The sequence below is a fragment of the Eulemur rufifrons genome, chromosome 7 (genome assembly GCF_041146395.1).
Source record: "Eulemur rufifrons isolate Redbay chromosome 7, OSU_ERuf_1, whole genome shotgun sequence".
Taxonomy (NCBI): domain Eukaryota; kingdom Metazoa; phylum Chordata; class Mammalia; order Primates; family Lemuridae; genus Eulemur; species Eulemur rufifrons.
In genome coordinates, this window is record NC_090989.1 from 169,251,866 (window position 1) to 169,275,758 (window position 23,893).

The 23,893-nt window shown below is 43.6% G+C and overlaps 1 protein-coding gene across 1 annotated transcript in view; it reads right to left on the bottom strand.

Annotated features, from left to right (window-relative positions):
• PRICKLE2 (prickle planar cell polarity protein 2) overlaps nt 1–23,454 on the bottom strand; it is a 108,480-nt gene extending 85,026 nt beyond the window's left edge. Inside the window, exon 1 of the mRNA XM_069473778.1 lies at nt 23,398–23,454. The gene's annotated coding sequence lies outside the window, so the exon portion shown is untranslated. The remainder of the gene's footprint in view (nt 1–23,397) is intronic.
• Nucleotides 23,455–23,893: the final 439 nt, after the last annotated feature.

The window sequence follows — 23,893 nt, forward strand, 5'->3', positions numbered from 1 at the left end:
CCCTGGCAACCACTAATCTACTTTCTGTCTCTATGATTTTGCCTATTCTGGACATTTCATACAAATACAATCATATAATATGGGGTCTTTTGAAACCAGCTTCTTTCATACGGAATGATGTTTCAAGGTTAATCCATGTTATAGAATGTATCAATCCTTCATTCCTTTCTACCACTGAATAATATGCCATTATGTGGAAACCACATTTTTCATTCATCAGTTGGTGGGCATTGGACTATTTCCACTTTTTGGCTTTTGTGAATAATGCTTCTCTGAATGTTTATGAAAAGATTTTTTGTGTGGATGTTTCCAATTTTCTTGAGTATATACCTGGGAACAGAACTGCTAGAATGGCAATTTTACGTTTAACATTTTGAGGAACTGACAAATTGTTTTCCAAAATATCTGTACCATTGTACATTCCCACTACTAATGAATGAGTGTTCCACTTTCTCCACATTCTTGCCACACTTGTTATTGTCTTTTTGATTATTGCTATTCTAGTGGTTACAAACTGGTATGTAATTGTGGTTTTGATTTGCATTTCCCTAATGGCTAATGATGTTGAGCATCTTTTTATGTGCTTATTATATATCTTCTTTGAAGAAATGTCTATTCAAATCTTTAGTCTGTTTTTTTTTTCTGTTGGGTTATTTGTGTTTTAATTGTTCAGTTGTAAGCATTCTTTATAAATATTCTAGATACCAGTCCTATACCAAATATATGATTGGAAATTCTTTTCTCCCATTCTGTGGGTTGTTTTTTCACTTTCTTGATGATGTTTATAGAAGCACAAAAGTTTTTAATTTTGATGAAGTCCAATTTATTTCTTTCTGTTGTTGCTTTTATTTTTGGAATCATATTTAAGAAACCATTGCCTAACCCTTGGTCATAAAAATTTACTTTCATATATTCTAATCTAAGAGTTTCATGGTTTTACTTCTTCCATTTAGGTCTATGATCCATTTTGAGTTAATTTTTATATATAGCATAGGTAGGAGTCTAACTTCATTCTCATGTGGTATTTAGTTGTCTCAGCACCATTTGCTGAAAGGATAGTTTTTCCCCAGTGAACTGTCTTGGCACCCCTATCAAAAATCAGTTGACCATAACTGTAGGAGCTTATTTCTGGATTCTCAATTCTAGTCTGTTGATCTATATGTCCATCCTTATGCCAGTACCACATTGTCTTGGTGATTGTAGTTTTGTAGTAAGTTTTGAAATCATGAAGTGTGACACTGCAACTTTGTTTTTCTTTTAAAAAATTGTTTTGAGTCTTCTTGGTCCATTGGATAGACATTCATAAAATATGAATTTTAGAATTAGCTTGTTAATTTCTACAATAAAAGCTAGGTGGGATTTTGATAGGGATGCATTGGATCTGTAGACCAATTTGACGAGTATTGGCATCTTAAACTACATGATGTCTTCCAATCCATGAACAACCAGGATGCCTGTCCATTTTCTTCAACCTACTTTAATTTCTTTCAAGGATATTTTGTGGTTTTCAGGTCCAAGTCTTGCACTTCTTCAGTTAAGTTTATTCCTAAGTATTTTATTCTTTGTGATGCCATTATAATTGGAATTGTTCTTAAATTCATTATCATATTGTTAGTGTACATAAAAATGGTTTTTATATTTATGTCAAATCGTACAGTCTTGCTGAACTCATTTATTAGTTCTACTAGTTTGTATGTATGTGTGTGTATTCTTTAGGATTTTCTATATACAAAACCATGTCATATGCGAATAGTTTTACCCTTTCCTTTTCAATCTGATGTCTTTTATTTCTTTGTCTTGTCTTATTGCCCTGGCTAGAACCTCCAGTGCAATGTTCAATAGAAGTAGCAAGGGTAAACATCCTTGTCTTGTTCCTGATCTTAAGAGACAGCATCCAGTCTTTCACCATTAAGTATTGTGTTAGCTGTGGGGTTTTTTTGTAGATGCCCTTTATCAGATTAAGGAAGTTTTCTTCTACGTTTATTTATTTTTGATTTTTTATCACAAAGGATGTTGGGTTTTGTCAAATGCTTTTTCTTCATCTATTGAGATGATTAGTTGCTTTTGTCCTTACTCTATTAATGTGTTGTGCCTGAATTTTGACACAAATATGTACTTGAAGAAACCAAATCAGTTCAGTCTAGCCAAGCCAGGCTTGTCAGATTCTCCCACATCCTGCTTTTCATCAAATCGAAATACACACCGACAGAATGCACACCTCAAATCTGATTTGCATCTCCAAAGAAAAAGAAGTTCCATCCAAACCCTGGATGTTGCTTTTAAAAATAGTCAGAGCTCATTTTAACAGTAACTGTCTAATTAATCGGCTACTGTAAACTGGTCAGGGCTGTTAGAAAGCAGTCAGATTTTCTTCCCCCAGAACTTTTCATGCCAGTTTGTGACTTAAGGGGAAAAAGTTTTAGTGTGCTTAAGCAAATTTAGCAAGCTCTTTGGTGACTAATACTTTTTGCTAGAAAGTCATACATTAAAAACAAAATGTAGAAGAATTTTACCATGTTCAGTTTCCAGAGTAGCCATCAATAAAACTCAATTTACTCAGCAATGAAGGGAAGAGCACACTATTTAATGCTGGATGGATGTGATCTAATGAACTGAAGCTCCAGGAATAAAAAGGAGAAAGCAAAACACAGGTGTACAGAATCAGATGTCGAATGAGTGCCAACAAGTAGAGGACAAATAGAGAAGAGGGAAAAGGCTTAGTGCCCCATGGGGTCACTCAACACGTAACTATCAAGCACCTACCATATGCCAGGACCTGTTCCTGGCACTTGGGTACCCAAAATAAAGATCCCTGTCCTCTCAGCCTATATTTTCAGAGGGAGAAACATACAATAAGCAATAAACAGAACAAATCACCCAGTCACACAGTATATTAAAGGTGGCAAGTGCCATGGCCAACCAGACAGAAGCAGGGTAAGGGTGGTCAGGATGCGGCAGGGGGTATACACCGAGCAGTGTGAACAGCATTCATTCACACACCAGTCCTCCAAGAAAGGAGGTATCATCCCCTCTTTCCAGAGAAGAAAACAAAGGCTCAGGGCAGTCAAGCAACTTGTTCCAAGTAAACCCTAAACAGTGAGCAGATCCGGGACCCAAAGTAGTATCTTTAGAAAACATACCTTATTCCAACCACCGAACACCCTTTTACTCCTGAACAACAAACTCAAAAGCAAAACCAAGAAAGAAAAAAAGGAGAGAAAACAAAAATAGTAAATCAAACCTATGGGGACCTTATCTATTTTCCTGCTACCCACCTGCCTTCCACTCCTCATTTATAATTAACAGGCACTCCTGTGCCAAGGCATTTTTATTTGCAAAGAATTTTCAACCTTTGGGTGATTCCGTGACAGCCTTTGAAAATGGCTCATTTAATAACCTCCCCCTACAAAGTGGAAACCCAAGGCCCAGACGCTCAGAAAGAGGCAGAGGTTGGGAGGTAAAGTCAAGAGGGTTTCTCTTGTTCTTGTGTCTCTCCCCCTTTGGCAAAATGCGCACAGCAACACCCAACAGCTCTCCCTTTCAACACACTGATTAAAGCTTTTCACCTGAATGAAGCATATTCAGGAGTGTGTGGGGAAATATATGATTTGCCTTTTTTTTAAATAGACATTTATGAAAATAGAACCTGCTAGTAAAGCAGGATTTCATTAAAAAAAATAAAACATACAAAGAGTGCATTGGTTTCATTCTGTCAGAGTTGACATTCTACCTGCACATAATTGGGTTTGTGAATGACAGGTTTCCAAGGAATAAGCCATGATTCAGAGAGTGGAGAGTCTGCATTCTCCTTCCCTCCCTGCCTCTACCCCGACACAACCTCTGCAAACTCCTCCACCCCAAAGTTGCAGCTATTAATTCATGGCTTCCATGTCTCAGAAGCCATAATCGGCCCTTCCGTGGTACACACAGTATCAGCAGGTGGTGGTCCCCTCTCTAACTGTCTCAGAGTAGCCTGGTCATCTGCACCAACGACCTCACCATTTAGAGAACGTCTAACAATTTATACCAATTAACTCGCCTGCCAGTATGTGGAAGGATTCATCATAAAAAGATTACAGGGTGGGGTGTTGGGAACATTCACCCTTGAGATGTTGACAGGTTATTTACAACATTGAACCCTGAACCACAAGGTCTTGTTTTGTGTGAGAAGTGATAGGATGAAGGCAAAAAAGGGATCTTCCTTTATGGCATCATTTCTGACAAGTTCAAGTGGCAAACTGTAGAAATTTAAATCTGGATGGGATTGTAAACATCATTAAGTCTTTTTTATTCTTTCCTTTTCTGTCTCTTTCACCTCCATTTTTTTAATGAGAGGAAAATATATTTTGCAAAAGAATGCACATGTGGCAACTCAAAATATAGAATAGGGCTGCCCGACTTGATGTGGGAGAAGACAACTACACGCCCAACTTCTCTGAAGCTCAACGTCCCCACCAAACCCCAGGCATGTTCGTGATCCTACGGTCCTCAAGGCGGCAAAGACACAAGCCTGAAAACCACCATACTTCCTGGATATCGCTGTCATTTCTAACACATAACAAACTATGAATTAGGTGCTTGATAGTTTGATACATGAAAAGAAGGGAAAAACGAGGCCGTTGATGGCTTTTAAGAGATAATTCTTAATCATGCAACTCTGCATATAAATAACGGGCCTAGTTGTGGGAAATTGTATATCTGGTTGCCAAGACATTACAGGGAGATGCCTGGGGAACAGTGGGCTAACGCAGCGACTCTGATCAGAGAGGTCTGGGGCCGGGCTCAGGAATGTGCATTTCACAGTGTGCCAGGTAATCACCACGTCGCTGGTCCCCCTGTAGCTGGAGGACACTCTCCTGTAGCAGCCTCCTAGTTACAAAGGAGAATGTCAGAGCGCGGTTTAAAAACTGGTGTGGGTTCTACCGATACACCTGAATGTCTCTGCAACTCTGGGCAATGTGCGTGTTTCAAACTGTTCCAGGGGATCTATGCCAACCCCCTCCTGAACACCACGTCTTATGCTCTTGCATCATGGAGCCCGACTGCCACTCGGCTGGGGCGGGCGTGTGAAAAGGTGCCACTGGTGAGAGGCAAGACTACCCCAGCCACGAGAACGGCTGCCAGCCCTGCCATCTGTCCTCCTGCCTTCCGCCTCCCCTGGAGCCTGGGCTCCTCTGTCCCAAGTCCATGGCCAGGTCAGGACAAGGCCACTTCCATGCACAGGGTCGAGGGCCAGACTGCTTAAAAAGTGGCTCAGCCCTGGCACAAACCAAGTGACTGATGAGGAACACACAACGCTGGGCTCAGCATGGCAACGTCCCAGTTAGCCAAGGTCAGGTGTGGGAAAATACGCTTTTGTTAAAGACAAAGGCCAAAAATAACCCAAAGCCTTCCATAGCTTTTTGCCAAATAACAAATGTGTCCTAGGTATTTAAATTCTTCCATGACTCCGGCTCACTAAAGGCCAAAGAATAGCTCTTTTTATTCTTAGTAATAAAGAAAAAAAGGGCAAACATTTTCCTCCTTGTGATACTGATTATAATTTAAAGTTACTACTGCCTTATCCTTATTTTAAAAAGGAATACACAATGGATGTAGGAAAAAATTCAGAAATTACAGATAAGCAAGAGGAAGAAAAAAATTTCAAAACACTCCCAATCCCAAAGATAATCAACATTAAACAGAAACAGATGCTGACCCTCTTTTCCATTAGCGTTAAGAAACTGGAGACCAGACTTCATTCTATGTGTTTCCCATCAGCCAGAGCCAGGGGACAAGACTCTGGCCCGGAATGACGAGACATGAGCCAGAGCCACCCACACATGCACACACAAGGCTCTCAGCAAATAGACGTGCGTTATTCAATGCAGATAAGTGGGTATGCTCTGATGTGGGGCCCTGTAGCAGGATCAAGACTTCACTTACGCAGCCTGAAAGATACCGCCAACGTGGGAATTACGTAGACTGTATACTCAGCGGGTATCACAGAGTTAAAAGTTAGGTCCTTCAGATAAAAAACATCTGACAACCAGATTTCAATAGCTATCAACTTGCAATTTTCTGTGCAAGTGGAGAGAGATGGGGCATGGATAATTTAAAACCACTAAGACTTGGCTCTGACTTGTGTCTTTGTACAACAGTTGCGTACTCTCCAATGCTGTGATAACTTACATCACTTCAAACCATATAAAGGATCTGCCCTGGGAAGGGCTGACGCAGGAGGGGCTGGGCAGGGGCCCGGCTCTCTCTGTCTGCTCTGTTGCCCATTTCCCCCAAGTTTGCAACGAGCACGTCAGCCTTACACATGCATGCACAACAGCAGCCTAAAATGAGACAAAACTTCTTTTCAAGTTTACTGCCCTTGGGTAACACCTTCCCCAGGTTTCTGGAGGTAAATTAAGTGTTTTGGGTGAAGAGCATTTTCACTGCACTGCAGGCTGCCTAGAATAGACGAGCAAAGAAAGGGACGGTGGGTGTTGTTAGCAAAAAGGGCATTACCCTGCAGTGCTCAACCGAGGCGGTAAGAACTGGAAGCACGGTCTGCCTGCCCTGAGACCTCGCTGAGGCAATCCTGCCCTGAATACGCCAGGGTTGTGAAAACCGAGCTCTCACCAAGAGCACACGCCGTCCTCCTCAAGAACTGCGTGGGTCATGTTATCATGTGCTCCACACACCCAGGGCTGCATCCCCCACAAAACGCAAGTGGAGGATAAGAGAAGGAAGGAAGGAAGGAAGGAAGGGAGGGAGGGAGGGTGGGAGAGAGGAAACATATTTGTGGAGACAGGCCTGAAATAAAACGGGGCATGTTCCAAGAGGTAAATATCTGCTCCAAAGGATCAGGGTTCCATACTGCAAGGCCCTGACTCCTGTTGCTCCATCCAACGTGCACGTTCCCACTGTGCGATGGCAGGTGAGGGGTGAACACAGCGGCTACGTTCTACTGTTAACATCATTGCTCACATTTATGGAGGATTTATAAATATTCATATTATTTTCACATAGTTTGTCTGGTTTACTCACTCTCAGCAGTCTTGTAACATTGGCATTTTTATCCATTTCACAGATAGAAATTTAGGCTATAAACTCAAAAGTGACTTGACTGAAGTTACACAAATTAGAACCTGTGTCACCTGACCAGTGCTTTCCACGACCTTGTTTTAGGTCAAGTGGCCAAATATTCCTTCCTTCTCTTTTTCCATCCATCCATCCATCCATCTATCCATATCCTTCCATCCATCCATATCCATCCATCCATCCATCCAACCAATCAACCTACCAACCAGCCACCAACCAACCGACCAAACAACATGGACTGAGCATCTTTTGCGGGCTAGACACTGTACTGAGCTGCTGGGCATACAACAGTGATCAAGACAGACAATATCCCTACTCTCCCAAGCTTCATGCCAAGCAAGGAAGACCATCAAGTAAACGAACAAATTTGCAATTTATAGATTGTGGTAAGTGTTATGACAGAAATAAACAGGGAACTCAGAAAGAGAGGAACTGAAGTGCCATTTGAGTAGTGACTAGAAGATTGACCACGAGGCAGCCACAAGAAACACCAGAGTGAGAATTTTCCAAGCAGAAGAAAAGTGAGCACGTAGGCCCTGAGATGGGGAAGAGTGCAGCATGAGTCACTCTCTGAAGGTGATGTCATGGCCTCCCTCCTCCTCCATCACCGTCTGCATTAATGACGGTGACCAAACTGGCTGAGCCACAGATGTGAAATCAGGGGACAGTGCCATCTTAGTGGGCGTAGGAAAGTTCTTCCATTCTCCCTAGTTCATTTCTCCTTGGAATTTCTATATCCCCCTGTCTTGATGCCCAGACGCCAGCATATCCTGTTATTTGCAGCCTCACTGGCTCCTCAGCGCCAACCCCCTCAGCTACAATACTTCACTTTTCCTCTTTTCTGGCAAACACTCAGTCTGAATGAGGGACCCAAGCACAAACCTTGACACTTGCCATGTCTGGAAGCGAGATTGATATCTCTGTGAGAAAGGAAAAATGGTTTCCTAATAAACACAGAAGCTCAAGGGCGGAGACTGTGACGGGGCCAGCTGGGTACGAGGCTGGCGTGTGCCGAGTGCCAAAACCACGCTGCCTGGTCCTGTCCAACTCCCTCCCTTCCGCCTGGGCTCCAGCGGCTCTGGCCATCTGCACGGAGAAGAGTGTCTCTCTCCCAGGGGTTGCTAAGGTTGGTACAGGGTAATTTTCAGGGGCAGTTGTTTCCTCTGGTTAATATGCCTATTCATATTTCGAAGAAGAAGTATACACAGTGCCCTACTTTAATTTATCTTGTAATTTTTGAGCAGTGGAAACACATGCCCTTCTAAAAATAAGCCTCCTGGATGGTTTGCTCAGAAACACACATTTTAAAGATCTGTTACACTTTGATTTGTGGGTATGATGCCTCAGTAATTGAAGGGCAACATCTTAGACTGGGCTTCCCTAGAATCAGACCCTCAGAAGCTATCTGAACATAGAGATAAGCCGGAGATGGTCCCCGGAAGCCCTGAATGGGAAATGAAGACGTGCAGTGCGGAAGGGAAGGTTGCCAACAGAGGGTGAGCTAATGAACGCGTTGCAGCTTTGGGAAACCAGAATTCACTTCAGTGGAGGACCTATGAGAGATGGGACAGAACTTTCCTCAGATACGTTCCCCTTGAGAGTCAAGGAGGCAGGGTCCTTATCCACCAATTCCTTGCAGCAACTGGTTGAGGACCACCCCTGGGGTTGCAAGTCAAGGAGGCTTGAGCAACAAGCTGCAGCTCCTACTGCTGTGGGAACGACGGGTCAGCCAGGGGGAACGGGGGCCGTGCGGAGATGTTGTCGCAGGCAGCTTCATCTATTAAACAATAGCTCACTGGACATCTGTTATGCTACGTACTAGGCATTGAAGTGGGTGTTGCAAGGAGTTAAAACAAAACAAACTGTAAGGAGTCCTTGTCTGACTGGGACACAATGACACAGCCACCAAGAGCTAGACCATAAATTTCAAAGTGGAGAGTGCTTGTGAGGATATTTAAGAGAATGTCCTTGTTCCAAGCAGAGAGATGCTGAAATACATACAGATAAAGGATGATGATGTTTGCAATTCATTTTCAGATGGCTCAACAAAAATAATAATATGCGTGCATGCATGTGGGTGGAGGGAGGGGTGTAGAGAGAAAGCAGCACGAATATGGCAAAAGGTTAATGATAGAAAAATTTAGAAGGGTGTATGGGAGTTCATTATACTCTTCTGATACCTTCTCTATAACACTTCAATTTTTCAAAATAAAAAGTTTTGAAACAAAGTACAGAGTACTGTCAATCTGTGACTCTTACTTCACCTTGTCCGCACGCTAACTGTGATTTTATGCACTTATGTTTTTGCCGTACGTTATTAATGTGTCAGGCATTGTGCTACTGGGGCTTTCTGGTTAATGAGAGGTTAGGGAGGGCTTCTTTGAGGAAGCCGGACCTGAAGGTTGATGAGAAGGAGGTTTCCAGGCAAAAAGAGAAGGAAAGCATATTCCTGACAGGTGAATAAAGGCATGGAGGTGGGAGAGAACATGCCGCCCGCCATCAAGATATTGAGAGGAGTCTAGAATGGTGACAAGATGGCAGCTGGTGAACTATACATAAACTCCACGGGGAGGAGTTTTGGCTTCATTTTAAAAGCATTCACAAGCCAGTGAGGAATCTGCCTACCAAGCACATAGAGAGCTAATTCAGCATCAGGATGAGTAGACAGAGTGAGCCCCCAAAGGAGAAGAGCTTGGCCACTGATGGTGTCTCCATGGCAACACTGCTACCTACATCAGCGCACCCCACGCGAGGCTGTGGGTATCTAGAGAAGCTCTGATTTCCTCAGCTGCCTGTCAGACCTGCCGCTCTGCAAAGAATAAACCAAGGTAGATAGAACCGGTTGCTCGTTCTGGATGAATTTCTCCACTTTGCTTTGTCCACATGTTAACTGTGATTTTTACGGCATGTATGTTTTCGCCTCATTGGACGCTTAGCAGAACAAGTTCCAAGAGCCCTTCCTTTCCAGATGAGTCCTTCAGGGGAACGGTTTCTGAGGAAATGACTGCACACTGAATTCTAATACTCCTCACCTTTAAATTTCAAAGCAAGGATGGGCCGACTCCACAAAATACCTTTGTTTGCCTTCCCTTCCATGCCATCTGCTGAAGTGGTTGTTTAGTCTCCAGCTCCTTTGTGGACGAGGTTGGCTAAACTCATATAGTCAAGATTTGAGGCATTAAACATCCCCTAAGTACCTAAAGGCAGTATAGTGCAGTGGGTTAAGACCTTAGATTTTGGAGTCACAATGACTTGGGTTCGAATCCTAACTCTGCCATTTCCTTGAGTTGCCATTAGGATTAAATACCTTAATACACACAACATGCTTGGTATAATGAAACTTGACTATGTGCTAGTGGGCCAGGCCCAATGCTTTGTCTAGTGATACAAAGTAAAACAAACAAATAAATGCAGTTGGGGTGCTTGTTCTCTATAAGTCAATCTAGACCCTGCTAATCTATTCTAGTTAGGATGGAAAGAGATCAATGGAAAACAGATGGATAGCCAACAATTCATTTCTCTAAGTCTTTATTAAACACATGGTGTATACTTAAAGATGTGCTAGACTGAGCAAGGTAATTTCATTACTATCCCTACCAAAGGATTACTTATTCCTTGGCCAAGCTTTAAATTTTTCAAGATCACACGAGTAATCTTCTTTTCATGCCAAGGTACAATGAAGCAGACAGGTTAGACATTAATGACCTCTTGGACTAATCAAGGACTTGAGAGCTTACCAAGCACTTTCAATTCAGGTAACTTTTGAATTGCCAATAAAGATCTCTACAAGGTTAGTCGAAGAGCAGGAGTTCTTTACAGATGAACTAAGGGAAGCTTGGAGAAGACAAGTCCTGTGGTTACTACTACTGAGCGTTGGAGGTATCTGGAACTCCAAATCTACCTTCTTCTCCCTGAGCCAGGAGACATAAAGTCAGTTTGGTTTCATTTCTGGGGTATTACTTTCCCAACTTTTCTTTTTAAGAAAACATTTTCTGAGTATGTGCTGAGCTCTGCGCCAAGCACTTTCCATGCATTTCTTATTTAAATCCCCCAACCGCACTATGAGAAGGGAATTATTACTATTATCCTCATTTTACAGATAGGACAACTAAGGCTCAAAGAGTTTATGGAACTTACCCAAAGTCCATCACCAAACACCTGAATACCTTTTGGAGGCCCCTCCAGACCGACTGCATGGGTCCCTTAATCCATGTAAAACAAGTTGTGCTTTTCTCCCTGTTCACATAGAGGCCCCCAATCACTGGCAAGTCATAGGAAATTCTTAAGTGGCTGCTTATTAATAACATTTTCAGTTTATATTAGGCCGCCTTTCATCCAGGGGCACTCAGCCAGCTCCATACACAGAGAACCACAGAAATCCAGCCCTCTCTGGCGTGGACGTGAGCCAGCTGGCAAAGGCAGCCCTCAGGGGCTTGGCTTGTGGGGATTCTGGCAATGGTCACACCCTTCGGAACTTGACAGGGGCCCTCTAATATCTGTGCTGAAGGGCTCGAGGCAGAAAATTCCCAGAAATCCACGTTCCTCAGCGAACAAGGCCAAAGGCTCAGGACGACCCCAGTGGACTTACGAAAGAAGAGCATCAAGAAATTGGATGTTTACCAAATACCAGTGCTGGACATACAGCCCCTCAATTCAGATTGAGTTAGACACAACAGGGAAAGACATTACTTTCCGAAGAGACCTGGCTTCAGTCAAGTCGAAGGGAAAAAAAGCAAAACAAAACAAAGTTCTCAGGGTTTCCCACAGGAGGGATAGGCAAAAAAAAAAAAAAAAAAAAAAAAGGCAAGATGCTGGCTTCCCTTCCTCAAGCTGGATCTATGGAACGTTTCTGTGGTTTGTTCTCAGCCACAACTTGTTTCCTCATTCTGCAGCAGTGAGAGGAAGGGGGGAAGTACACAGAAAGAAAATAACATTTCCTGGTTTCATGTTTTATTGGAAAGAAGCCCTTGATGAATTGAATTCACATGGTCTACAGGAGTAAGATTTTGAAAATATTAAAAAAATTTGTTATGTTCAGAATTTGACCAGGTGCTGGTTGAAGGATGTATGCCTCGTCGGTCCACTGCCGCCAGCCTGTTACATATAGCAATGCTCGCACATTTTTTGGCATAGTTGATACAGTGCACAACAGTCCGGATAGCGGACTTCCTTGGTGCATAGGATGAGTCTTAGTTACGTGTTCTTGACCTCCTCCTACCATCTCTATCTTCCTATCCTAGTCCAGTTCACCATTGCCTCCTGCCTGGGCTACTACAACAGCCTACATCTTAATTTCCTGCTTCTACTTCTGATCTTCTAGAATCTAATTTCCACCACTGCCTGTTTTGTAAACAATGATACCACTCAACTTTCCTGCCTAAAATGCTCCCTTAACTTCCCACTGCAATGAGAATGAAGTACAAACTCCCTGACCATGGCCAACAAGACCCTCTATAACCTGGCCTGTTCCCCTCTCTCCAACTTCATTTTGCTCCACTCTACTCCTCATCTTCTCTACCATGCTTCAGCCTTAACAACCTTTATTTGTCCCATGAATTTGCCAAGGCCAACCCTCTTTTAGAATCTTTGCAGTGGCTGTTCTTCTCGGCCTGGAATACTCTTCCCTCGGTAGTTCATGACTTGGCCTGTGTTTCATTATTCCTGTCATCACCCAAAGGCACCTCCACCAAGGACCTGATAAAAAACAGCTCATCTTGGCTTGGCATGGTGGCTCACGCCTGTAATCCTAGCACTCTGGGAGGCCCAGGCGGGAGGATCACTTGAGATTGAGAGCTCAAGACCAGCCTGAGCAAGAGCGAGACCCTATCGCTACTAAAAATAGAAAAATTAGCTGGATATTATGGTGCTCACCTGTAGTCCCAGCTACTCCAGAGGCTGAGGCAGGAGGATCACTTGAGCCCAGGAGTCCGAGGTCGCAGTGAGCTATGATGATGCCACTCCACTCTATCCCAAGACTCTCAAAAAACAAAACAAAACTTACCTCCCTTTTTCATTCACTCTCCATTCTATCATCCTTTAAATCTTTTCTTCTTAACATTTGTCACTCTCAAAAGCCATTTTATTTGTTAATGTGTCCATTATAATTTACTCACTGTAATGTAAGTTTATAAGATCAAGGATCTTATCTTGTATCTAGAACAAGAAGCATTCAATAGGCAGCTCTTTGAAATTTTGAATCTCTAATACCTAGTCTAAAACCTAATTTGGCAGTTCTCAACCAGTGGGCTACAAACCCTTCACAGGCATGATCAATGTGTAAATTTTATTTTTATTTTTTTATATTTACTTTTACAATAACTGAGAATATATAGTTACAATGATGCCAAAACTGTAGAGTATGATTCAACTATATGATGAGTAGTGTTTCACCAAGACCACAACAAAATAAAAAGACTCTTTTTGTTCTTGAGTAAATGAAAGTATGCAAAAGAATAAGACTAAGGTAGAGGAAGGTGTATTACTGCTGAGAATTTACTATAACTACAGTGTAATTTAATTCAGTTACTGTACTGCACAATGACCAATATTTGAAAGAATGCCTTGAGTCTAGAAAGACTGAAAAACTCTGTTCTAGTCCCAAGTAAATGTTCAAAAATCATTAATTTTATTTTTTTTATTTTTAGAGCCAGGGGCTTGCTCTGTCACCCAGGCTGGAGTGCAGAGGCATGATTATAGCTCACTGTAACCTTAAACTCCTGGGCCAAACAATCCTTCTGCCTTGGCCTCCCAAGTAGCTAGGACTACCACCATGCCTGGCTAATTTAAAAAAACATTTTTTTAAAGAGATGGGGTCTCACTATGTTGTCCAGGCTGGTCTCAAACTCCTGGCCTCAAACGATCCTCCTGCATTGGTCTCCTGAAGTGCTGGGATTACAGGTGTGAGCTACTGTGCCTGGAGTGTTAAATTGTTAAATGATCAATAAAAAAAATCTGAGAGGCAGAAGAAAGAAGAACTCCAGTGGCCTTGGTGTCTGAGACCACAGCCCCTAAATTACTCATCTGTAAAATGGAACAAAATCAGGTAATTCCAGCTCCACAGGGCTTCATGTTAGATCCTGGGTAGTCATGTAGACAAATGTTGCATTTCCACATGGCAGAAGAATATTTTTTCCAGTCCCACACATTAACCTATGGAGATTTCTCTGGCTGAGTTTACAACAATCTACCATCTGATTTGGCAGTTCTTAACCTTTTGGGTGACTTGATGCCTTTAAGAATCTGATGAAAGCTGGGATCCTCTCCCTTAAAAAATGAACATGTATACATTCACAGAAAATTTTACATTAAATTTCAGAAAGTTTATCCATCGTCTCTGGTCCTTTGATGCTCATGGATCCCAAGCTAAAAACATCTGGTTTGGAAAACCGGTTAAGTATAAAAGACCTTCTCTGAAATTTTAAGCTGTCCACAGGGCCAAAGTCAGTGCCTTGTATTTTGCAGAAGCTCAACTGCTATTTCTCACTCTCTGCAACATTCTTTTAAAAATTCAAAATAGCACATGATATCATAGTTCCCGTTCAGGATGCTGCAACTTAGTGATTCAGTGATGCAGATTTTAAAACAATTTTTAAGCATTACAAGGGCAAATGACATTGGTGTTTAGGCAGTTGGTTAGGCAGCCAAATCGACATAATGAAAGCAAGGCAGGTTCAAGCTTTCTGATCAATCATGTCCAGTGATTATGTTGCTTTCCACCCAGTCTCCCTTCAGAAGCCATTCTAGCAAGAACAGAAGCTCCTGTTGTTGCATTCTTTGCTTTGCATTTCCACCCTGCTTTCTAATGAGGCAGGTGTTTTCAGAGTGGCCCAACCTGCACAGGAAGCACAGCAAGAGGGGAGCAGGGGGTGTCATCATTTCAATCCATGGCAAGCTTCTAGTCTTGACAGGCTTTCCTGACAACTTCGGAGATGATGAACTCAAAAGCAAGTAATAGACTCAGGCAGCTATTTAAACGAAGTTCTGAGTCTTGATGGATAAGCTGCCAGGGAAGGGAGGGCTTTAGTCGAGGGCTAGGTAGTTTCTGAGCCAGGAGATGGCACTCCATGTGCACTGGCCACCTAACCAATGTCTGCACTGGCTACCTAACCAATGTCTGCACTTCCCAGAGGATGTCTACAGAAAACAGGTTATTGTAAAGGAGGGATTCCTCTGGGAGCATCTCAGCAGGAAAGCTGGATAAAGATGCTGCATCACTGGAAATGAAAAGGGACAGGACTTTCAGGAATGGTCACCAGGCTGGGTGCAGTGCCTCATGCCTGTAATCCCAGCATTTTGAGAGATCCAGACAGGAGGATCGTTTGAGGTTGGGAATTCGAGTCCAGCCTGGGCAACATAGCAAGATCCCATGTCTACAAAAAATAATTTAAAAAATTAGCCAGGCATGATGGTGTACACCAGTGGTCCTAGCTACTTGGGAGGCTGAGGGCTGAGGTAGGAGGATCGCTTGAGTCCAGGAGGTTGAGGTTGCAGTGAGCTATGTTAGCACCACTGTGTGCACTCCAGCTTGAGTGACAGAGCAAGACCCTGTCTCAAAAAAAAGTCACCACATTAATCACATATATATCCTAGAGAAAGAGGAACAAACCTATTAAAACCTTAAGTAACCAAAATTCAACTAGCTAAAACTTTCAGTAAGCCTGTAAATCATCCACATTCAACAGAAAGAATAAAATATAGAGTAAATGGAAAATAGAATTTCATTTCAGCACACCTAGGCAATTGGTAGGTGTTTGATACATATTTACTAAACTGAAAAGAGAATCAACTTCCAGGGAGTATCCAAGAGTAGAGATGGCATGTTGGTTAAGTCTCCTGGGCCAACTACAACTCAGGGGTACAGGCTGCCTGGAGTGCTGTGTTGAGAAGGATTCTGAGGTTGTGTCTGGGCTTGACAGAAAGAATGTGTTGGTCATTTGTGAGGTCTGCAATGGGCAAGGGAGATTGAGGCATGGTGATGCAGGTGCCAGGTATCTGCCAAATTAATCCTACAGTCAGAACATATCCAAGAGTAGCGTCCAAACATGGATATACATTCAAATAGGAAAAATTTTCCCAACTGAAGAAGATTTCCTCTGTTATTCGGACAGAAGCTTCTGGGAAAGAACAAGGAGGGGTGAGGGAAGAAAGCAGGCAGCTGTTTCTACAGCCAGATCACAGCCTGGTGTGCCGAGAGGTGACAAGTATCCAACTCAGATGATAGTCACAACCAACTTCTTGTGACGTCCACTTACAAGGTAGGATCACTGGGAATTCATGTTCAGGATAAATAACTTGCATGGCTGCCGTACCCCGAATCACAAGATATACTCATTGGACTAACCCTGCTCTTCCTATTGTGGTAGGAAAGGGATCTGATATACTGTACAAATTTGCAAAACCAAAACTGAAAATAAACTGGGGTTTCATTCTAAATAACCAGAAACTCAATTCACCAGAACCTCCTATTCTTCTGAATTCCTCTTACAGAACGCTTCCCCCCTCTCCCAGGTGAACCGAAGACAACAGAGCAAACACCTGTGCTCTTCCAAACCTCACAATGGCTAGGACGGTTTAAGTCAAACCAAAACAAAACAAAAATAGTTCACAATGTATTTGACTCTAATTTATATAAACTGAAATATTTTTTACTTAAAAACAATACAACCTCAGCTAGGAAACATCTACTTCTTATAATCTCAGGTACCCAAAATATTTATAAGTACATATCATACAAATGAATGACACACATATACACACAATAAATCCCAAGATCTTTCACATCTATTATGTCTTTAAGTTGTGAAGGCTCCAGGGTCAGATGGTATGAATTCAAACAATGATTTGGTCATTTACTAGCTGTGTGATCTTGGCCAAGTTATTCAACGTCTCTGTGCTTAGTGGCTGTAGAATGTGGATGATAACAGAACCTGCCTCATAAGGTGAGGATTAAATAAGATATGGCACATAAAATCGTGAGCACAGAGTGTGGCACACACTAAGCAAATATTAAATGTTAGCTGTTAAGTATTTTTATTACTCTGCAGATGGACAAACTGAATCACGGAGCAGCTAAGTGATTTCTTTGAGGTTTACTCAAATGAGGACTAACTGGGGCTAGAACCTGGGCCTTCTGAATTTAGTCGAATTTTCTTTCCTCTTTGCCTATGATAAAGGTGGCTTAGGAGGAGGAGGAGCTGGTTCAGCATCACCAGGGAGGAGAGCCTGCATTTCAGCAACAGCCCTAGGTACGTGCACATTCAATCTGCGCAGCCGTGGTCTCTGGCACTCTGTGGGATGCTTGCGTAAAAACACAGCCCTGGAGAGCTTCCCACAGTAAACGAGCACCCCCAACACACGGCCCCTCGCCGCCCCCTCTTCACTAGTGCGAAACATCCAAAGGTCAGACGTTCTTCCAGGAAGCTCCGCGTCATTCTCTGGAGGGCTACCGCTTCTCATATTCCAGCACATACTCACCACACAGAGAGGCCAGGGCCTGATATAAAACCTGACCTTTTAGTTCCCCACCAAGAGCAGCCGGCAGTGCAAATTACACCCCTTCCCTGACAAGGCTGAATGCATTCTGAAAGTTCACACTCGTCAAGGTTCCGGCTGGAAGAGAACTTACAGATCCTCTGATTCAGGACCCGCATGTGAGAGAGGAAAGAACTGAGGCTCAGAAAGGGGACATGCATGCATCTCAGGTAGAGCCCGAGGTGCACACAACAAGGGATCAAGGGTGACGAGCTTGGCCCATCTCTCCAACTCCAATTGGTTTGCCCACAGCCACAAATCGGGCCCAGCAGAACTCCCCATGCTCCCTCTGGTCCAGCAATGGGCATCTTCTTCTGGCTTGCAACTTCTCCTTCTCCTCTCAGGGTATCTTACTGACCTTCCAACGCACCTCACATTTCCGTTCTTAAAGCCACATTTGAAGCAGTAGGTGAAGAAACCACTATGTTCCATTTTATGCCTGACATAGTCCCTTGGATGTTCCCAATTTTACCAAAAGATCAACCAGACAGATTTAAATTTGACGGCTAAATTATGAGGTGTTTCTCAAATGAGGGATCCACAGAGACAATCTAGAAGGAAGAGAAAAAAAACATCCCCAGAGGGCATTATAGAAAAAAGTATAAGGAAGCACAGAATAGTGGACATAATTCAGGCTTTGGACTAGGATTACCCTGGGTTTGAATCCCAGCATTACTCTTTACTGCCAAGTAACCCTGAGCCAGTTACTTAACCTCTAGGAGTCTTAGTTCTTCAATTATTAAATAGAACTAATACCCCTTAGCTGTATGATTGGTGCAAGCATTAATGAGGCCAGGTACATAAAAGCATCTTGCAAGTCAGCTAGCACTCAGTAGGTGCTCAGTCTATGATAGTTATTATTTTGTCTACACGTCCACACACACACGAATATGCAGACCATATACAGACACATAGACACCCAAAATATACACTGCCATATACACAAACAACTACCCTGAAACCATATCAGATTTTGTGACCATAGAAAGTATGGCTGTTTCTCAGTTGAGTCCTGGAACTTTCATGAACAGGCATCTCTAAGGACATTTATAAGTGATGAATGGATGCCAAGAAAAGAGCTGGAAAAATGGCATCCTGCCCGGTCTAAATGAAATGCTAAGAATTCCTGTCCCGGTTACTCTTAACCCTGGATGGGGCTGGGTAATATTTATAAGGTTTGATTTTAAGGAGCCAAGGTAGGGAGGGGCACTGGAGGCCAATGGTACTCCCAGTGTGGCAATGGAGGCTTCTCAAGTCAGCCTTCCATCAGCTGCGACAGGCCGGATGCCGGGGTGGAAAAGATACCAACCCAGTGTCGATCTGTGCTCCACATCCTAAGAGATAAAGGGCTCCCGTGCTCCCTTCCGGGCCCCAGGATGGTTTATACACACAGCTCAAAGACTAGCACCAGGAGGAAGGGGGGTATCAGAAATCTCTATGGTTCCCTCCACCTGCAGGTTCACTCTGCTGTTCTGGTAACACTTTCTCAAAAGAGGCCACCCCTCATTTCTTTCATACCCCCACTTCCAACCAGTGATGTCTCTGGATTCTGCACTCTCTGGAGTGCTACGTTTCATCTTCCAAGCCAGCTCTCATGTTTGAGTCTTCAGTTCGGCCAACTTGATCGCTATAGACTTCACAGCCCAACGTGTGCTGGAAGTTTACCCTACCCTCTGCACCCACCAAGGAAAGGCAGGCTCATACTGTACTTGAAAATGTGCTCCTTTTAATGAGTGTACTTTTTAAAATGGTTCATGGTGCTCTAGTGGAAAACATGTGCTGTGTTTAGTCACAAGGAGGGTTTTAGGATTAAAAATGGCTTCTCCATGAGTTTTGTAGGACAGATGGGGAGAGGAGTTTTTAGCTGAAGGAGAACAGAGAGGCTCTTGCCTTGTGAGTTGTGACTTCACCCAAAGAGAACCTTCAGCTTTGCCCTTTCATGGTGGATTGGAGAGCGCTCTGCTGTTCTCCCAGCTGCTATCCCATTCTGTCTCCCCTCCCCTGCCCTCCTCCCAACTCCTCCATCCAAACACTTTCTCTCTCTCTCTCTCTCTCCAGCCTTGCTTTTTTTTCTCCCTCTGCCTTATCCCCAGGGAAATAACAGAACAAGCAAGCCTGTGGTTTTCAGACTCCAAATAACAAACTGCTCAAACAATAGGCCAAAGAAAAAAAGAAAAACCAAGTCTCCAAACTCAACTGGCCAAGTCCCCAGTGGAGATTTCCTCCCTTGCTTGATTCAAACACACACACACACACACACACACACACAGGCACGTACACATGGAATAGAAACCAGAACATTTCATTTAAAATGTTTACAGGCTGGGACAGAACAAAGTGGCAAGTCTCAGTCAAAAGCATCAACTCAGAAATCAGATTTTGCCAATGCCTCATCCCCAACCTTGTTAGTTTGCAAATAGCTCGTGGTCACCAGCGGTTACCTGATTATAAGCACCACAAGCATGGAGGGAGTGCACAGAGAAAGGTTTCAGTGGGGACTTCAAGAACTAGAGAATGTCCTCACCCAAATGCCACCCAGAATTCCTAACTGAGGGACAGAGCCTTTGACGCATATGCTTTTGAAGAAAACAGAGAAGACCATAGCTTGGGGGTTACTGAATAGAGAGGTTTCTGCTAATTCAAGGCAGGTGGTGGAGTCGGGTGGTTAAGAGTCCCCAAACTCAGAGCGTTTGGAATCGATCTGTAGTAGAAGCAGACACTGGGTACCAGGGTTTGTCACCAGCTGTGTCATTGAGGGTAAGTTATTTTGCCTCTTTGGCTTTCAGTTTCTCTATCAAACGAGTATTAAAACTACTGCCCTCTGTTGTTCACTGGTTGCGATTTTTTTGTTTTAATTTTTTAAATGTTTTTCACTCAAATAGATGCCGACAGACACAGGGTGGGATTAAATGGGAAATATAAAAGTCACTGGCACCGGAAGGGACTAAAGCCCAACATCAGGTCAGCACCAGGGATTGAGCAAACGCATCACAGCTGTTATCTTCCCAGCGATCCTATGCGTTCAGGGGAATTTATTTCCAATATCCGTATGAGAAAACCAAAGTTCAGAGAGGTTAGGCAACCCTCCCAAGATCACACAGACAGTTAGGAGGCAGTGGAGGTGGGATAAATGATATTTATCAAGGTATAAATATCATTCTCCACGCAAACCTACTAAAGATCCGTGGCAACCAGGAATCACCAACTCCCAATTCTGAGTTTCTTGAGAGAAAAAAATTTATGCCAGACTCCTATGACTCCTTTAAATTTGTCTCTCAGACCCTGTATCAAAGTTCCATGTCACCTAAATTAGAAAGAAAGATGTTGGCAGGAAACGGAGAAACAGCTGCCCAATTGTGCGACTGAAGTGTGCTCATGGCATGAAGGAGGGAGATCACAAGTCTGGCAAAGATGTCATCACGGCAGTGGACACAAAACAAAGGCAGAAAGCACTGGGTCAGGTCACAGTCAGGCGGAGGAGGCCTGTTCCCTTCCCTCAGCAGCCCACCCATAAGCTGAAGTCACCCAGATGGGGACAAAAATTCAGCCTTGGGACTCCTGAGGAGCCAACCGGCAGGTGAAGCACACATTCAATGGCTTCCCTGGATGGAGAAGAAAATGCTAAATGTCTGCACTGAAAAGAAGGAAGAAAGAAAAGGATGGCCTCTCACATGCATAGCTGGAGCCGAAGAAAAATTCAGAAATGCGTCGATTCCAACTGGAATCCCACAGCTTTGTACATGTGACTCGTCAGCTGCCAAAACAGGATGCCTTCTTTAAAGGTGCCTGAGCCCCAGCTAGTACTAAATGATTTTCATTATACCAGACGGTCACTTTTAGTTCTGCAAAATACACTAGTTCTGGATAATACACTTTATCCTGTCAACTCCATCCATAGGGGGGAAAGTTTCTTTGAGTGGGAATGATTTGAATACAGCAGTATTAGAGATGGCATCTTTTCTGCTAGCAAAATCTCTTTGCAGGAAAATGGATGGGAATGTACTGCCTTTTCAATAGACTGTTTTGTTTTTAGCAACAATGCTTATAATGATAATGACAAAAAGGTAACAATGACAACAACAATAATAGCTCACATTTACTGAGCATTTACTACATGACTGGCACTGTGATAGGTGCTTTTTATATGTCATCTCATTAAATCCTTAGACCTATCACCCTGCCTATGCGTTCTGTTGCTCTCCCCATTTTACCAACAAAAATCATCGCTCAGAGAGGCAGCTGTGAGTATCTTCAGCTCCTTCTGAATCCAGAGTCTGAGCCCTGGATACATAACCTCTCATATTGTCTAGCCTCTGCGTTCCCTTCTCATTCCTTAAGCTTCTATGAATGCATCGTCATTCTTACATGTCTATTTTTTCCCCCACATTGCATGGGTCAATCTTGACAAACGTGCCATTTCAAATGACACTTTTTATTCTTCCTGGCTGTCCCATGACTCTTTACAGACTGCAATGCCAGAGACGAAGCCAGTTTGTTTTAATTTTCACATTAAAAAAGAACTCCTGAGGGGAAAGAGCATTTGATGTAAAGGCAAAACCTTTACACGCACTCAAGGAGGCATTAAAATCCAAATTTCCAAAATATGGAAATTATGTCGAAGTTGTGACTTACCCTGGAGCCCTCGGGGACACTCACCCTGCCCCATCTGTGAAAGCCATCAGCAGGCAGTAAGCCTTCTGGGGAGCAGGATTAGAGCGGCCCATTCGGCCTCTAGCAAGGAGGCAGGGCTGCTTCATTTAGTTTAAGTCTCACTGAGATGGTTTAAAACACTCTTTGGGAGGAGATGTGCAGGCGAAGCAAATCGCAGCCTTCGAGCTGCAGATTCCGTACGCGGCAGCCTGCGTCTGCATATCTACGGCACACTGGAGCCCTCCCCTGACTGTGCTCATACCTGCATTGATATTGCAAGCAGAGCTCGCTCACTGGGGAAATAATCTATGTGCCTAAGTTATACAACAGCCACATTTGGACCAGCGGATGGCATCGCATCTGGCACGGATCACTTACCCCAGTGTGATTCGGTCCAGCCCAGATTATTTATGGTTCATAAACGTCCTGCTGGACCCCAGCATAGTCCAAGACCACATAACAAAAAATAATGGGATTAAAAATCTATATTTCATCGCAAGACCTCCACGGCAGATGAGTAATGCTATGACTGGTTTTCGGGAAACCGAGAGTGAGGAGAACTAACCACGAACACTCCTCAGAGAAACCCAGTATAGAGAACAAACCAAATCGTGTGTTTCAGCCAGGCTATGCAGTCATATTCTGAAGCTCTGTCACCATTTCTAACCGGAAAGCAGTGGCTGAAATTAAACCTAAATAATTCGAGAGCCATTTCTTTACCTGGAAGTCTCAGCTAAGTCCTCATTCCTCACATCCCCAAATGGTGTCTGACATCATGTTCTGAAATGACTAGTGGGCACGAACACCACCAGGGATTTGTTTTTTTAACTGTCTCCTCCTGTATTATTATTTCTTTTTTTTTTTTTTTTAAAGAAAGCTGTACTTTTAGGGAGACACTGCCACCAAGATTTAAGCATTTCTTCAGGACTCCCTATACCTGTGACATATCACTTTGCAATAGAGCATTCTAATAAGCCTAGAAAACCCAAAGCGGGCCAGAGGGCCACCAAAAATGCTACCTGGCCAAGATAGTGGAGCCCCGACATCCCTCCCCAGTGTAAAGGGCCTAGATCTGCCTTTCTCATCCTCCCTCGAAAACACACCGCTGTTTAATCTGTGAATTAGAGCAAATATCTTACCCACCTCCAGGGAGGATGGAATGTCCAGTCTTGGGCGAAGCTTCTGCCAGACCGTTGGAGCTTGTCAGTTGCCCCAGTTCACTTTCTCCCTGCGTCTGACTTCTAAGAACGCAAGCAGGACCTCAGACAGCCAAAGCATCTTCTTCTCAAACCCCCTTTCAGAATCTGAGCCCTTCCTGAAGCTGGCAGCAGGCTCAAGCGCTAGCTGCTCCACACTCCCTCGGGGGAAAACAGCACCGCTCAAGCCGGATCCAGAGCCTGCTGGGGAATCCACCAAGCAGGGAAAAAAGTGAGACTTCCTCTCTTCCTCTGGATCCGCCTGAGCGCTCCGATCGCCTTCCTGAGAACCCCAGTTTCCTCTTAACTCCCCTCCTTCACGACAGTCTGAAAAAAGTCACAGACCCCAGCCTCCGCGTCACCAACTGATCCTGAGCCAAATCCGGGGCCACCAGTCAGCTGCTCGCAGAGCCCAAGCCACCGAACCAGGAAATGTGCTGCTC